Source organism: Ruditapes philippinarum, unplaced genomic scaffold (assembly GCF_026571515.1).
Source record: "Ruditapes philippinarum isolate M1 unplaced genomic scaffold, ASM2657151v2 ctg103_1_1_1_1, whole genome shotgun sequence".
Classification (NCBI taxonomy): domain Eukaryota; kingdom Metazoa; phylum Mollusca; class Bivalvia; order Venerida; family Veneridae; genus Ruditapes; species Ruditapes philippinarum.
The window spans coordinates 121,376-137,512 of record NW_026865181.1 but is presented as its reverse complement, the minus strand read 5'-3'; the positions used below and the strand labels follow the sequence as shown (position 1 = coordinate 137,512).

Genomic DNA, 16,137 nt, shown 5'->3' with positions numbered 1-16,137 from the left:
GTATACGGTATTTTTTTCATATATGTATTTCATATCGTGTTTAAATAAATTTTTTGATAGAGTGTTTACAAGGGCATATCACGTTGATGGCAGGATCTGACCACCAAGCGTCTGTGGTAAAGTATAATGTCTCAGCAATCTTATGCGCTCACTCACTTTCTTCCAATTTGGTGTACAATCAAAATATAGGTCCATTTACCTATCGCGGTGCTCGTTTTAGCCACTAAATTGCATATTCTACGTTAATTTTGCACAATTCCTGCGTTATTTTGCGAGCACAATACGTCATTTTTCAAATATATATAATTGATTATCATTTTTTTTAAATATTTGTAAGCTGCTTATCATTTTTTTCTTTTGTTTAATTAAATAAACACCTGTTTAGAATTGTTATATAATTATATTTAATAGGTTAAGTTATTGTGTTTCTTTATTAGATAGGAATCGGACGCTGTTATTGATGCTGACTTAGAACTTCTTGCCCTTTACCGTGTTTGTCCGAATTCCGCCAGACTTTTAATCATTTCATCCATTTAGCTGTCTGAAAGGTCCGTGGTTCTACTAAGGTGCTCGTGTGTGCCTATAATAAGGCACAGAGGGGTATCTGAGGTCTGCATTCGCCATCAATGCTGAAAAATTCACATATGTCCTTGTCGGTGTGAGTTACAACTCAACCAAAAGGAGCATATGGAAAGCATACAAATGTGAACAAACGAGGCAAGATTTTCGCCCTTTTTGTATCATTGTAAGGGATATACAAGATAGCGATGAGATTTGTTGCGTTGATTGAAAATCATTATACTACAACTATAAATAATAAAGGATTTTGATTTCCAAACAATTGTTTACATACTTAGGTAAAAAAATAGTAAAATAAAAGTAAATCATAACTTGACAATATCATTTTTTTTCAGGTGTATAAATAACAATGACGCTATATATAGTATATAATCATTTCAAAATATTGAAAAAGTGCGACAAGCTATTAATTGCTATTCTTTGTTTCGAAAGAGTAAAACAAGATAATAAAGTTATAAATTCTTAAATTGATAGATAATGTAAGGCACTTTTAATCATAGCCACGTTTTATACTATAAATATTTCAATAATAAATATCACAAAATTGATCATCTAGTTCTATAAAAAAAAGCTTAAAACAGGCATTCTAATGATAACCTATGTTGTTGATTCACACGCTTTAAAGAAATGGTTTCAGTTTATCAAATGGCCTCTACTTACCAAACGGTTGTAAAACGTATTTTTCCAATATCGGTCTTTTTTCTTCTCTAAAGCAGACGGCCCATAAGAGTTTCAGATATCAACAAGTATGGCAATAGTTATAATCAACAAAGTTCGCAGTTAAACAAAATACTTAAAGATTGCTTCTTTAACGGACAAAAATGATTTTTGCATATCGTAGAAACCATGTTAGTTCAAAGTATTAGATAAACGTATAACAATAAGTTATTCTTTTAATTTAACAGTCGATCTTTATTTTCTGGATATATTTAAAGGAATTCATATTGCTTTAAGTACAAAAATAATGGAGAAAAATAAGTGTTTTTAACATAGAATCTTTTCAGGATTTATTAATGTCAGTCTCGCAAAGTTATTTCTTACTAACATAGAGAAACTTTCTCAAAAACTGTCGTAACTATAAGACTTTGATTACTTGTGTATTAGTGCTAATAGATAGTAATATCACAAATTTAGAGAAAAGCCAAACATAATTGCGGTCTACTGTTACCTATTAGCCGTTTATATTATTATTTGTGTGCGCTGAATACACTCGTTCTTTGTTATACGGTTTTAGAGTTGGGAAGTTAATATCAAAATGGTTTTGGATTAATAAAGTGATTGTATCATTAGTTTTCGCATAAAGGTAAGTTGAGTCACGTGTTTCATTATTTTCCGTAAATATCAATTATGAAAACATCTTGATTAACTATCATCAGTATTGTATTACTTATTTTGTTAGAATACGTCTATGATTAAATCGTGTTTTGTAACAAAATTACCTTCCAGAACCTATCAAGAGGCATTTCAAAATTAATTTAGTCGGATTTTAAAAGACATCTTTACAAACAACGTTTATATTCCTGCAGCATGGCCTTTTTATCAGTAAATGTTTTATTTATTGTGCTTCAATGGTAACTTAAAACATTTTCATAGCATTAATGAGATCTTGAATTCCAGTTTAAGATACCTAAATGAATTCGTGAGAAACGCAATTGCTAAATTCATTATGTATTTTATTTTATTGACAAACAGACCCAAACGTTTTAAATATGATGGATTGAAGAAAATCCATTGCTTGCAAATTGAGGGTAATCGTATGAAAATGTTATTCACATAATATGAATAGAAGACTAAATTCATGTCAACTATCTTTTTCATGCAAATGTGTAATTGATCGCCGCAATTTTCACCTCATTTGTACAAAATTATTCTCGGAAATTGATATGCGTAAATAGATAGATGGTCATCACATAAAATCGTTATAAAAAACTGTTTAAACACAATGATTTTCTTCAATCACATACAATTTTACGTTCTAATAAAAACAATGCTGACTTTGTTTGCACCGCTTTCTTTTGGTTTTTTTAACATATTTATTTTTGTTGCTATTGATTTTAGAGGGTTTGGCCTTTTATGCCCTTCTGTGTTTGGTGATATTTGTTGTTTCTTTTTTGTTTGCTATATTTACCTTAACAATCAAAGATAACACACCAATCTGTGTAATTAAACCTTCTGTGCATTCGACTTTCTTAACTTTCGTTTTTGGTAGAACACAATGGTTTACATATATTTAGAAGTCATTATTTCATGAGTTTATGTTTAGTTAATAGCAGACATTTTTGTTTTATTATTCTCTATAACTCGTATTACTTCCTTGTTGATATTTCCTTGTTATTTGTTTTCTTTTATATGAAATGTTGGTAAGTTAGGTTATAAAGGTTCTCCAGACCTGTTAAAGAACAATGATTAACAAAGATCAAAATTGTCTTGACTTAAAGAAGCTAATAATTATGTTATTACAGCACTTTCGTCTAGTTGTAGAATGGTATCAGTCAATACATACAAGACATAAAGCTGTGCACTTTCACACGAGCCAAAATGTACTAAACTTTTAAGGACAGTAAAAATATTTACAGTCCAAGAAATGATTTACATGTTATACGCAATTAATGGCTGATATTGCAGTATTGGTCACACTATTTATACTGCGTGACTAATGCAGTGAAAAGCATGAATCTGGACAAATATTACAAATATGCACCTAAGTGACCATGATTGTAGATTGTTGGTCAGACCCAACAAGAGAAATAAAAACAGAAACAAATCGTATTGTTTAAAATTACAGGCTTGGTTTTATAGACTGCATTGTTTTGAGCGGTTATGGAAATATTAACTTCAAGATTTATTTCAGTTTGTTATAAGATACTTAATCTTTATTTCAATACAAAGGTGATATGCAATTTGGGAAATCTTCTTCGATATATTTCTAGGCACAATATTATTGCCGTATATTTTAATCAAAAATACTTTTAATACTTTGACATTAATTATCACGAGATGAAAAATTGCAAAGAGGAGGCTGTATTACCAAAGTCACCTGGAATTAACTATCTTGCATAAATCAAATGAGTAAAAACCTACTTTAATTTTATGTTCAAAAGAGTTAGTTTTGGAGATTAAGAAAGTAAATGTTACAAAAACTGTAATGTTTATTCACTTTTTTCAAGTCTTAAGTGAATAACGTTTCTTGGAAATATCTTAATTTTATTTTGTTATAATTTTATAATTTATATCCGATTGCAGATTTGATTGCGTAACATGTACATGTATGTATGAGGTATTATAAATGATTTTTAGATAACTGTTTTCTTTAAAATCCTTAACGTAATTTCCCACGTTTGTTGTACAAACAAAACTTTACTTTTTTACGTTTTATCATAACATTTAAATTAATGAAAACAGTTATGCAGGGCTGTCTGTAGGGTCTGAAACCCTTCAGTCAATGAATCTTGGGCAGAACTTTTCAGAACTCTAATGTATATTATTTCTTATTAGATATTGAGTGCAATATAAGTTGTAAACAGAATTTATTTAGCAACAGTATATAAACAACGTATTGTTAACATACTAAAGTAACCAATGGTGATACCGAAATTCAATGTACGTCATCTACTGACATTGCCAGAAAAGTTTACTTAACCTTATGTTTAATACAATATTTTCTCGAAAATTAAACGAAATTAGAAATTAAACTAGGAAACTAAACTGAAAGGCGTGATTGCATTTCAGTAAATGTCTATATATTATTTAACTAATTTTAGAGTGGCAATGATACTCCCAATTTTCAGTTTATAATTTTAATAAGACCAATGTTAATACTGCTTATAGTCTGTTCTTTCCGAAGTAAACTCGTTCTCAAATAAAAGAATTTCAACAAAGTAAAGACTAAAACATAGTACAGAAAAAATTACTACGTTTAAAATGAATATCTAATAGTAATACATGATTCAATGCGCTTTTGTTACTTAATTAATCCAAAGAATAGAAAAAATACTGATTATATTGTTCCATATTTAGAATATTAACATGTGTCATTAGTTAAATCAGAGTTGTGAATGATAAGCTTATCATGCTAGTTAATAACAGATTGAAATATAACAGAACGTGACATATCCACCGGTACCACGTGCTATATTTCGACAGTCTGCGTGCTTAATTTAGAATCAAGCTTGTTACATGTGCATTATGCAACTGTCTTGTGAATGAAAGATGCTTAACATTTAGAAAGATACATGTATATGAAACAGTCAGGTGCATATTCATGAGTATGTGCTTTTTTCACTCAATATTTGCAAGACAGATTTTTACAGGAGCTTGTGACAGTCATGTTATAATGGTCTAAGTAAGTTTATGTATTGTGTACGTGCGTTCATTTTATAAATAAACGTGAAAGAATAAACAAACAATAACATAATAAAAAGTCATCTGTCTATATTACATAATAAGTGTATGGTGATGAAGTAAATTTCCTAATACTTTGTGCCTAATCAATTTGCTATTCACCTCGGCCAAATATAAGTGTATCTATCCAGTACTTTTAATCTAACGCTTAATATTTTTATTGACAAAACATTTTGTTGATAATCCGTTCCAGTAAAAAAGGCATAATTACATGATTATTTTATTGAAATTTAGATCAATTTACCAAAAGAACACTTTTGTTTTGAGACATTTTAGCTTTTCTAAATATTATTCGTTCAAAACTGAAAAGTTCCTGAGAAAATCATAAAATAGGTAATTTGAAAAGTCGTGCTCGCGCTAAATTCAAGAAACTTCCCTGAATCTTTTTCAGTTCCCAAAGGCATTAAAGACTGTATTGACTTTTTACAATAGTTACATTGAATCTGATCTGACGGTTTTTTAAAAAGGCAACCTTACGTTTCGTGAGAGGTACACATAGAAATAAAATATGTCCATCCCATTGATAAAAAACTGTCATTTCTTTAAAAAATGTGTTCATATTAACACAGAAAAGGACGATAAAAGATGTACAAGTTTGATGATTGTTTTAAGGAATGAATGCATATTGCAAATCTGTATCACCATGAAATGACGATTCTGCGCGATATATAAACATTACGATCAAAAAACGCGGTGTGCAAACGAACCAATATATTTTATAATATAATATGATTCATATGATATACGATCATGCATTGGAATTAACAGGGAAACCTTGTGTACGAAACTAATATGATTAAGCGTCTATCACTTGGTGTATTTGTATTGTTTTATGTAATTATTAACTAATAAGTGCCGAATGTAATAGCAGAGGGAAATATCTAGGTATACTAGTATTAGCATTTATGTATGTATGAATACATTCAATGCAAATCTGACTGGAATTTAGTGTTCTAGTTTTTTTCGAGTTATTTCGAATATATTCAGTGTTTGTTTATTGTAAACGGATAAGTTTTTTGAACTTGGAAAATAGTGAATACAGAACATGTTCTTCATTTATGTTCTTATGAAGCAAATCTGAATACAGTCCTATAAGAGATTATTTGTAAGTATTACTTTTTCACCTACAGCAATATACTACTATATTCGCATACTTGATAGCATAATAGGGACAAAATAGTTCGTTTTCTTAAGAGATTGATTTTTTTAGTTCTTTTTTTTAAATGTAAGCATATATAAGATTTGTTCATGTTTCCTGGGCATGATTTCTGGGTGTATATCTTTATCCTTTGTTAAAAATATTTTTTAAACATTATTGCATCAGTCTCGTAGATCGAAAAATAAAAACAACTGCAGGTGGTAACTGATTCTTCCCTAGCGACCAGTTCAGACCAAGATCATCATCCGTCCCGTCTGATTAATGGTATGCACTGTTCGTACTTTACCCGGTACATGCTTTTAAATGTTCCCTAAAATGATAAAATGGATTTGTCCCGATTGAAAGATGGACAAGTTTTATTTTGAAAATTTAGTGTGTTGTTATTTTTCTGGTCCTTCTGGATCATTGATGCCAGCACTATTAAGTGTTGAGAATTAAGTACCGCTCAAGCCGGTGCTAGGGGGCGTGAGTGATGTTGCACGTATTCATTATCCCTCATGTACAAACTCAATCAAACCGAGTCTGCAATTCTCTTCTAATTTTGCTGTGATTAATGCTTCCGAGGGATGACTTTGTTTCCAGATTTTTATACTTCACAACAGCAGGTGTCAAGTGCTGTGTGGCAGCTGTAAAAATTGCCCGTACTTCACTTCAGTGTTGTTATATTTTTCTGGTCCTTCGGGATCATTGATGCCAGCACTATTATGTGTTGAGAATTGAGTACCGCTCAAGCCGGTGCTAGGGGGCGTGAGGGATGTTGAACGTATTCCTTATCCCTCATGTACAGACTCACTCAAACTGAGTCTGCATTTCTCTTGTAATTTTGTTGTGATTAATGCTTCTGAGGGATCACTTTGTTTCCAGATTTTTTTACTAAATACCTGCTGTTGAACACAACAGTCCATTTCATCATGTTAAATTCTCACAATGATTAGATGGATCAAAGAAATATTTTATTGCTCGGATATCAAAGCAAATCCTGTTACCAAGAGAACAAACATTACAAAGTGACGAAGAAATACTTTGATGAAAATATCATGCTATTTTTGTTCAAATATCAAATCGATATTCACCTTTTTTCCATACTTGACACAGATCATTATAGGCAAATTATAATAACAATCCCGTGTGTAGGGATTTTCTCTGAATAATCGTTTTGATAAGGCAATGGTGATTTGTTTTTATGCTTTCAATAATGTTTTTTGAAGTTAAATGATACCGAAAATGCATTTAAATGTAGAATATTTTAGCATGTATATAATGACTTATCAAACGTTGTCTACGTTACTCCTTTTCTAACAAACTCTTTCAAATTTATTATCCTGACTAGTATAATAACTTTTGAACTGAATTATGGACCACATGATAACGTTGTTTTTAAAATGGTTTGGAGCCATTTTTCAATAAACTGAATATTGTTAAAGTGTAGATAAAAAAGCACTGTTAACATTGATATTTGTAATAATACAAACTTCAATGCAGTCACAATACGTGTTCAAGTTTATTTTCACAGTGTGAAGGGTAAATGTTTATTTTCACAGTGTGAAGGGTAAATGTATAATTTTAGATTAAGCAACTTAGTTTTGTAAATCACTAAATCAGGGAGGGACTGAAGCTGAATTATTTGCACCTGTTTATTATCGTCCAGCTGCCAAGTTAATAATCCTTTGCATGCTGGGAAAATTGTCGTCTGCTAAAACTTCGTCTGCTTTTTTTTTCAATTTTCTAAGAATTAAAAAAAAACATAAAGGATAAATTTATCATAGCTTAGTATCCGGCAAGTCGCTGGAGATCTTGGCCACTTGTTTAGTACGTTTGTAACATCGTTTTGCATTCGATAATAGTGGCATTTATATAGTTTTATATAATACTGCACGTTTGTAACGTCGTTTTTCATTCGATAATAGTGACATTTATAAAGTTTTATATACAATTCTGCTGTCAACTTATTTAGAACTCATTTTTCCCCTGGAAAAAGGGAGTATGCTGTATTATAAATTCGTCATAAAGATTCCCGACAGGTTATATGACCGTATATAAACGGTTGTTTGTAATATAACATTCGCATATCGGCTCGGGTTATATATACAAACAACCGTTTATATAGGACCATATAACCTGTTCAAAATCTTTACAACTAATAATATGAAAGATGGATCAGAGGATAAAGTGGTATTTATTTCCAAGGCATTTGATTGACAATATAAATCGTAGAATATTATTACTTCACTATTAATTTATATAACTTAATGAGAAGTTAATTGTAATGTTCACATTATGTATGAATCAGAATTTTATAGTTGTTTGAAATTACCTACAATACACTTACAATCAACTTGTTGTTTATGTGGCGTGCAAATTGCACACATTAAAATAATCATGAATCTTCTAGGAAAAAGTGCATATGCTCCTGGTTTCTGAGTTCATTCATACCTGGCATTGAAATTTTATAATTTTATATTTAATGTAAACTACATGACTTTGTATAACATGATGATAATAAACAGGTTTCTAGTTCTGCTATATCGCGTTCTAACAGTAATATACCAATGACATGTTAAAAGGTGTGTATAACATATCTTATTTTAGTGATATTATCACTAAGGCGATCAGTATGCTAATATTTACTTAATTGTTAATGGATAAATTGTTGTTGTTGTTTTTGTTTGTATTTTGGGTTTTGTTTTTGATGTTGTTGTGTTTGTTTGTTGTTTTATTTTTTTCGCTGATAGGGATAATTGTTTAACAAACTCAATCAAACCAAGTCTGTCATATTTTCAATATTGCCGTCTTTGGCGTTCCTTATGGATTCTGTCTTTCTCTATTTCTTATCCGTTTCACTGCTCACAAAAGGGGGGTCTAATAATTGTATGTATTACTTTTTGTCAGCATCGAATTAAAGGAATACAATTTCATCGATCCAAACATAATTGAAAATCGATTATTTTTTATAATATGGAAAGCTAATTAACTAATTTAAAGGTGGCTTTTGTATTTAATTATTTATATTTCGTCATTTTCATTTATGTGTGTTTGTTTTTTATTCTTATTAGACATTAAGTCTTAATTATGAATATATAGCTTAACATAAAGAATCAGTCTATTATAGTGTGCATTTAATTAAAAACCTCGTTGAGCAAAAGTGTTCCTGAAGTGCTTTGCTTCGTCGTTTCTGTTACAACATTTTTATAGAACCCTGAAAAAATTACACCAGTTTTGTACTAGTTGCGTATCAAGACCAAATGATGATATATTTTCTGGGGATTTGTTTGTTTGTCTTCGTGGTTTTGCTGTTGTTGTTTGTTTGTTTGTTTGTGTGTATGTTTTGTTTGTTGTTGTTGTTGTTTTTTGTTTTTTTTGTTTTTTTTTATTGGTTTATTCATCATAGGACTATGAAAGCAAAAGAGATTAGCAGAAAATAAAATAGAAAATAATCTATAAAAAATTATAGAAAATAGAGGTCCATCCACTGAAACTGATATTGTGATGGTATATGGCCATTGACATGAAGAACATTTTATTAGATTAGACACTAATACTCACTTATCGTATGTTATCCGTACAGAAGCTTGTTTTAAAATATAATCTTGACAGAGAACAATGATTTGGTTATTTCTCTAGATATAAAAGTAACATATGCCAAGCATATTCCCGAAACATAGACGAATGTTTCATGGGATATTGCTGTTAAGAATATCCGTATTATGCTGACTTTAACTTTTCTTATTTTGGTTTCTTGTTTGTTTCAATTTCTTCTTTCCAGATTTTAATCAAATCTTAAACAATCGTACCAGAATGAAATGTTTGTTAGGTTTCTAAATATTACCTACACATTGATTTTGGCAGATGTTCTGTTCTTACCGTTCAATATTTGCCAAATCGCCCTGACGTCATAATGGCCAGACATGAAATGATATATTATTTAGAGAATTATCAAATGGAGAGCTAAATACATTATTTTGCATTTAACTATATAGAAAGTATTGGTGATGAAATCAAGTGTTTTTAACTATTTAAGGACAGCACTAGAAATGTAAATTAAATTCTGCTTGACTTAACATTTTTTTATTGCAAGATCCAGTAAAGAATAAATCATACACATATTAATACAATTGTTGTATGAAAGAATATATTAGCAAATTGTTAACTATTATTTTCAATATTGGTAACATATAATAGTTTTTTCTGTCTGTAATTTTATTCGCCGATCATAAATGTAATTCACGTTGTAAGTTTAAAAAGCAATCAAGATAATCGATTTGTCAAAAAGAGTAAAATAACGAACGAACTGCATATTCCAAATACCATAAAATGAATGCGTCAGCTAAAGTTTGAAACAAAATTTAAAGAAACTTGTTGTGTGAATAAGGTTAACTACTAATTATCATTTTTGCGCCAAAGGGAGAAATATTACATTGGTTAGCGAATAGTAAAGAGCTTCTGCAGATTGCAGTGATGACGTCTAGGCTGAATTGGCTCGGATCGTTCTTTTTCGGTTCCAGCGTTTTGATTAGTGTAAAAAGAATGACTTGAAATTTCGAATATTACTTGTAAAGAAACTTTGATAGTAATGTGTAATTTGTGTTTAAGATTTGCGAGTATATTTATGAAATAGTAAAATAATCGGATATTTGGCAAACAAACAAAATTTGCGTATTCAAGAACAAGAGTTTCATTGTAGTTTCCTAATTTAGACTTTAGACAGAAAACACCATATCGCAGTGTTTTCCATAAATTTCTGACTGCAATTTGGCTATCTCCTAGTAACAAAGCGTACAAGATGCGTGTCTGACATTTTCTTCCGTCTAAATTCTATATTAAGACCCAGCAATGGTTTATTACTGATAAAATATATAATGATCTCTTTATTACCCAATGATTTCTGACAAGTTATATTTATAATATGTTATTAAGTAATTTGAAACTAAGATATTCAACTATGTATCTTTTAATAAAGGTATGGTTCCATGGCCATTAAAGATGTATTATGCACAAATTTGATATTTGAAAAATGCTGATAAATGCCATGTATTCTCTGTTTAAATCATCTTTTGAGGACACACAGAGAAAATATATTACGTTTTAAACGCGACACACTGCAGGATAAATAAATAGTGTCTTAAAACCCGTCCTTTTCGAGAAAGGAGTAAAGTACTTGCCCAATTATAGGAAATACAGCTTCAAAAACATAGTTTGTGCAATCTCTTAATAAAATTAGATATATTCAGTAAGATTTTTATTTTAATTTCAACAAATTTCTGCAATAAAAGTATTTTACCCAAAGATAAGGATTATATATCTTTAATTTTGCAGTAAACAGTTTATATGATACCATCACATATGTAGCATTTTATCAGATTTGTATTCATTTATGTGATGTTTATTAGATAAACAAAAAAGAATCAAAGCCAACTTTAAAAGAGAAATGAAATATTATTTCTATGCAATACGTAAAGTTGAAATGTCATCTTTTGGCTCAAATAAAGTTATAAGAAAAGTTAGTTAAACCAATGATTTCCTATTGCCGTTCACAAGAGAAGATTTGCGGTTTTGAGACTTTTAAAATGCAGGATATATTGCTTATAAACGTATTCATTTATTTGACATTTGTTTTGTGGCATTTCTCTGTATTATAAGTCATTTATATATGCATACTTATTCGTTTAAACGTGTGGTTGTGTTGCTAATAGCAACTTACTAGAGTCAAATGTCAAACGGCATTACATTAACCATTAACCTGCTGAAATGTGTGTACTTGATTTGTTTTCTTTGAAGATGGGATAGACCATTCAAACGTTGTGTTAACATTACATATCAGAACAAGTCATCTAAAAGAGTACAGCAGTTTATGAAACATATTGCTGTCTGGTGAAAACGATAGTTAAATTGAATTGAAAATTTGAAGTCATCGTCTTGGCTAATGCGAAAACCTAAGGCTTTAACCTTACCTATTAAAAGTAATGGAAATGGCTTTTTGATCATTTTTTACCGGGGTTCAATGGCTGGTGTAGTCTTCAACACATTATTCAGCAGGCGTTAAAAAACACTTACGAAGCTGCGACGGTCGCTTGAGGTCAAAGAGTTTTTTGACGAACGTGGGCCGGTTACCGGGCGTATGACACATTGTCATGGTTTTGTTATTTCCGGGAATTATGTAAAACAATTGTAAAAAAAATTGCATGTTGTTTGTTGATAAAACGAGCTTTCATGTGATATAAGTTTTATGTACGTTTGTCAAACAATAAATGAGATATTGAGCCAGTCTACGTAATTCTTGATCACCCCTCGTATAAATATAAATATTTCAGACTAAAGTACTTATCAGATTAGCACTTGAATAACCCATCCAAAGTGAATGCGAATTACTTAAAAATGATTAAAATGTGTGACAATTTATTTGTTACTTTTCTTTGTTTCGAAAGAAATAAACAAGTTAATGTAAAGTTATAAATTCATAAATTGATAGATAGTATCAAACCCTTTTAATCATAGCCACGTTTCAAACTATAAATGTTTCAATAATAAATGTCACAAAATTGATCATCTAGTTCTATAAAAAAAAGCTTAAAACAGGAATTCCAATAATAATCTATGCTGTTGATTCATACGCTTTAAAGAAATGGTTTCAGTTTATCAAGTTGTCTTCTACTTGCCAAAAGATTGTAAAACGTATTTTTCCAATATTGGTCTCCTTTCTGTTCTTACGCAAACGACCCATAAGAGTTTCAGATACCAACAAGTATGGCAATAGTTATAACTAACAAAGTTCGCAGTTAAACAAAACATTCAGAGATAACTTCCTTAACGAAAAAAAAAGATTTTTGCATATCGTACAAAACATGTTGGCTAAAAGTGTAAGGTAAACATATAACAAAAAGTGATTCTTTATATTTAATATTTTTGGATATATTTAAAGGAATTCATATTGGTTTTAGGGAAAAAAAGGAAATAGAGGGGAAATAAGTGTTTTAAGATGTTTTCTGGATTTCTTAATGACATCCATGCATAGTTATCTCTAATTAACATTTCTCGAAAACCATAGTGACTGTAAGATCTAGAATTGTATTACTTGTGTATTAGTGCTATTAATGCTAACTGATAATAATATCACAAATTTAGAGAAAAGCCAAACATAATTGCGGGAATCTGCATGTGAAAATGTGTGTTACCTATTAGTAGTATATATTGTTATTTGTGTACGCTGAATACACTCGGTCTTTGTTATATATTTTGGAGTTGGGAAAGTTAATATCTAAATGGTTTTGGATTAATAAAGTGATTGTATCAATTTTTTGCATAAAGGTAAGTTGAGGCACGTGTTTTATTATTTTCCGTAAATATCAATTATGTAAAAATCTTGATAAACTAACATCAGTATTGTATTACATATTTTGTTAGAATACGTCTATGATTAAATCGTGTTTCGTAACATAATTACCTTCCAGACCCTATCAAGAAGCTTTTCAAAATTAATTTAGTCGGATTTTAAAAGACATTGTTACAAACGCCGTATACATTGTATATTCCTGCAACATCGCCAATTTATAGTAAATGTTTTATTTATTGTGCTGCGATGGTAACTTTAAACTGTTCTTAGCATTTATGAGATGATGAATTCCAGTTTAAGATACATAAATGAATTCGCGAGAAAACGCAATTGCTAAATTAATCATGTATTTTATTGACAAACAGATCTCAGCGTTTTAAATATGATGATTTGAAGAAAATCCATTGCGTCCAAATTGAGGGTAATCGTACGAAAATGTTATTCATATAATATGAATAGAAGTAGAAATACATTTACAACAACGTTTATAAGCATTTTTTCTGCAAACAAATATTTAATGTATCGCCGCAATTTTCACCTCATTTGTACAAAATAAGTCCCGGAAATAATTACTTAATTAAGATAATTGCTTAATTAAGATAATCTTGAACACAGTAATTATTTTAACAGACAGTTCATTGTGATCAACAAATTTTCTAATACCATTTTGGTGTGGTAAATGAGAATACTTTATGATATAATAATTAATGGAAAAGGACCATGTCCCTTTAATGTTTTGTAATAAGTTTAAGTTTTATATTATATTATATATCGAACGTAGCAGTGTAATGAATTTTATTCGTATCTTCGTAAGTGATCTAATTCTAGGCATAATGTATCCTACATGATGGGAATATGAACCAATTACAAATATGCATCTAAGAGACGATGTTTTATCATGTTTGTAGAAACTGGAAAGGGCAGACCCAACGAGAGAAATGAAAAAAAAAATATATTGTTTTAAATGGCAGACTTGGTTTTATAGACTGTGTGTTTTTGTTTGTTATTTTTATTGATGACCGGTTATGGAAATATTTATTTCAAGATTCATTTCAATTTCATTTTGTTATTAGATAATTAATATTTATTTCAATAAAAATGTAGTATGCAATTTTGGAAATATCATTCAATATAGTTTAAGGCACATTATTATAGCTTTATCTTTAAATCAAAAACACTTTTAATACTTTGATATTAAATATCACGAGATGGAATATTGCAAAGTGGGTTTTTTCTCAGGCCGAATTTATTAAAGTCACCTGGATTTAACAAGCTTTGCTTGATATCAAATTAGTAAAAACCCTTCTTGTATTTTATGTTCAAAGGAAAAGTAAATGTCTTTTGGAGATTGAGAAAGTAAATACGACAAAAAACTGTATTGTTTATTCACTTTTTTACTTTTGCAAGTCTTCAGTGAATAAAGTTTTCTTGGAATTATCTTATAATATTTTTTATAAATTTTATATCCGTTTGCAAATTTGATTGTATAGCATATACATGTATGTATGAGGTAATATAAATGATTTTTAGATAATTGTTAAAAATGCCAAAAGTAACTTCCCACGTTTGTTGTACAAATAAAATTTTACAATCATACGTTTTATCTTAAAGTTTAATTTAATGAAAACAGTTTCGCAGGACTGTCAGTAGGGTCTGAATCCCTAAAGTCAATGAATTATGGAAAAAACTTTTCATTGAACCACGTGTATATGTTTTGTTTTTAGATAGTGTATGTCTTATTAGATGTAAAATGAATTTATTTAGCAACAGTTTATAAACATACTAAAGTTAAACCAATGGTGATAAACCGAAAATACAAATGTAACGACATCTACTGAAGATTTCGAGAAAAATTCACTAATACCCAAGTCTAGTGCGATTTTCCAATTTTCAGTTAATCTATGTTAAAATATGCTTATAGTCCCTTTTTTTGTAAAAAAAACCATGAAGTAAACTCTTCTCAGATATTTTGAATTTTTAACTAAAGGGAAAACACTAAAAAAAAATTCCCCCAAAGATGGCAAAAATTTTAAAAAGGGGAAAAAAAGCCTTTTCCCTTAAAAGGGAATCTAATTTTAAAATTAAACGAGTTTTTATTTTTGCCCTTTTTGTTTTAAAATTTTAAAACCCTTTTAAAAAAGAAAAAAATAACCCGGAAAATTTTGTTAAAATTCCATATTTGGGGAATTTTTCAAAAAATTTTTTCCATTTAGGTTTAAATTTTTAGAGTTTGGAAAATAACTTTCATGCTTTGGTTAATAAAAAAATTAAAATTTTTTCCCCGGAAGTGGGCAAAATCCACCCGGTACTTTTGTTGCCTATTTTTTAGACCCAAAACTTTCGTGCTTTATTTTAAAACAAGGGTTGGTTTTTTTGATAAAGCATAAAGAAATTTTCCCCCGGGTTTTTTGAAAAAATTTCTAAAATTTTTAAAAAAAGATTCAGGAAGCAGTCAATTAAAGGTTTTATATTTATGGAAATTATTGTGTTTTTTTTTAAATTTTTCAAGGATTCCCCTTTTTTACCCGAGTTGTAAGGGGTTTTTAATTAAAAATTTAAATTTTAAAATTTTTTGTATTTTGGACGGTCTGTTTATTTTTTATAAAATAAACCGCGAAAGGGAATTTTTAAAAAAATAATATGAGAATAAATTTTTATTATATTACATTAA

At 29.4% G+C, this 16,137-nt stretch overlaps 1 long non-coding RNA gene across 3 annotated transcripts in view; it reads left to right on the top strand.

Moving 5' to 3' along the window:
* Positions 1-1,332: 1,332 nt before the first annotated feature.
* Positions 1,333-16,137, top strand: part of LOC132728131 (uncharacterized) — a 133,013-nt gene continuing 118,208 nt past the window's right edge. Inside the window, exon 1 of one of the 3 annotated variants that reach the window (XR_009625439.1) lies at positions 1,333-1,882. This is a non-coding gene — a long non-coding RNA (uncharacterized LOC132728131). Of the gene's footprint in view, positions 1,883-5,834; positions 6,086-12,926; positions 13,442-16,137 lie in introns of those variants that run through there. The other 2 variants (XR_009625442.1, XR_009625440.1) reach the window with 2 other exon arrangements.